Source organism: Malus domestica, chromosome 01 (genome assembly GCF_042453785.1).
Source record: "Malus domestica chromosome 01, GDT2T_hap1".
Classification (NCBI taxonomy): domain Eukaryota; kingdom Viridiplantae; phylum Streptophyta; class Magnoliopsida; order Rosales; family Rosaceae; genus Malus; species Malus domestica.
In genome coordinates, this window is record NC_091661.1 from 8,611,770 (window position 1) to 8,614,195 (window position 2,426).

Consider the following 2,426-nt stretch of genomic DNA (forward strand, 5'->3'; position numbering starts at 1 on the left):
AATCCAATAAAACAAGGAAAATCTGAGAGTTAACTAGTGATGTCACAGTTAATTTGGAGCATTGTCATTCATAATTCAATGAAGTAGTAACTGGAAATCGAGTTATTTGCATACATGTCATGTGTGGAGAAAAAGCCTCTAGCTATCCCATCCATCATCTTATTTCTCAAATTTATTTTACAATCTGTCTAGTTTTACATACTTGTTTGTTTGTTTCAACTTCGTCCAAAACTCAATCCCCTTTTACTTTAGTGTGTCTAATTAGTTAGAATCTGTTTTAATTTGTGTTTTTAAATGTTTTGATTCAAGTAAAAGTCAATTTTTGTCCAAAGTCATTCCTAGTGTCTAGTTTAAGTTTATTTAGTTGTTTTAAGCTGTTTTGAGTATTTTAAGTTTCTTTGAGTCTTATGAGTCTTGTTAAGTATTTTTAAGTTTAGTTTTATGTTTTTGAGTCAGTTTAGAGGTTATTAGCAAGCCCTCCTAATCCCCGGTCTAGAACGATCCCTACTTATACTTATACTACAGTTGTCAAAAGAGGGTTAAATTTGTGTGTGAAGTTAATTTTCGCATCAGGTGTCCCTTATTCAAATTCTTCCTCGTCTTTCAATCTGAGCAAAAAAGTTAGCAGCTGAATCTTACCCGCCAAGTTAGCGATGAATCTCCTCAAGAAATTGATTTTCCTCAACAGCCTTTGCAGTTGCACTTTGTTAGTAGGATTAGGTGATTCCACTATTGCCCGAACTTTATTCTTGTCAACCTCTACACCTCTTTAATGAACAAGGAATCCTAAAACGTTGCCCGATCTTATCCCGAAAGCACATTTCTTTGGATTCATTTTCAACTTATGGATTCTTATTGTTGTTAAAGCTTGTCTGGGGTCTACCAAGTGATGTTCTTTAGTTTTAGACTTCACCACGATGTCATCAATGTATACTTCCACGCTATGGCCAATTAAGTTACGAAAAATGGCATTCATCGCTCTTTGATAGGTTTCACCATCATTTTTTAGTGTAAACGGTATGACTAAGTATTCATATGCTCCTACATGACCTGGGCACCTAAAAGCTGTTTTGTGTATATCTTTTTTAGCCATTTTTATCTGATTATAACCAGCATTCTCATCCATGAAAGATAGGACTTTGTGTTTGCCAACTGCATCTATGGATAAGTCAGCCATAGGCATGGGATATTCGTCTTAGGCTTGACTCCATTAATGTTTCTATAGTTAACACAACATCGAACTGCATTAGTTAAAGCCTTTAATATAGGTACAATGTTGGCCAACCACAAGACATATTTGGCAGGCCTAATAAATCCAGCCTTTACCAACCTCTTGATTTCTTCTTTAACTTTCTCTTCGATTTCCTTTGACATCATCCGTGGTAATTGCTTCATAGGTTTATATTATTCCTTAATCGACATCTTGTGTTCTACTAAGGTTGGATCTAAACTCGTCATCTCAGTGTAATGCCAAGCAAAACAATCTTTGAACTCGTGCAAAAGGTTGACAATTCTTGCCCGATCCACTACTTCTAACAAGCCACTAATTTGTATAGGCCTTGGATCTTCCTTAGACCCCAAGTCAATAATCTCCGAGGGCTCATGCACCTCTGTCGGTGGCTTGTCAGGTTCTGCACACAAAAACTCGACTAACTCTGGATTCTCGGGCAAGTCTTTTGGTCCATCCAGGTCATATATACATTCAGCCATTTGTATGGCTGCTTCTAACTTCTTCCCAAAAAAACTCTTCTTCACCTATGTTCTGGGTGCTTGAGGCTGCTTCCTCTTGTTCCTTAGTCAAGCTCTCTCTTTCTTGTTTTCTTCCTCTCCCATACATCAACAATTTACATCAATAGTTTTTTTATTAAGGCCTTGACTGCCATTACCTGGTCTTTCCTTCTTTGTTTTGACATTACTGGCTTTGAGGAGTTAGGACAATATGAGGTCTATCACATTCTTCTTTGGTGAAGAACAATCCTTGCTCCAAAAGCTTTTAAGTGGTCACCTTAGTCAGGCTGCCGTTCTCATCAGCTCCTAAGCACTGGAGAATCCCAATACTAGGATTGTAAAATGTGGCTTTTGCAACATTAGTTACGGGGAAGAATGGTCGTGACTCGGCCTTCACCATCTCCCAAAATCCTGGTCCCATGGTTCCTTCCTCATGGTAAACTGCTACATGTTGGTGTAGGGTGGAAGGCACAGATAGACTCTGATGAATCCAATCTTGGCCAAGCAAAGCTTCATAAGTGGAAGCATTGTCTACCACGAAGAATGCTAGCATGATTTGCTTGGAACCCAAGTCAACTTCTAGGGGCAATATCCCATGAGCTCTAATAATGGCTCCGGAGAAGCTAGAAACTGTTAGATCCGTGGGGATGCGATCCTCCTAACCTCTACACATTTTTTTCATTTGCCTATACAGCAAC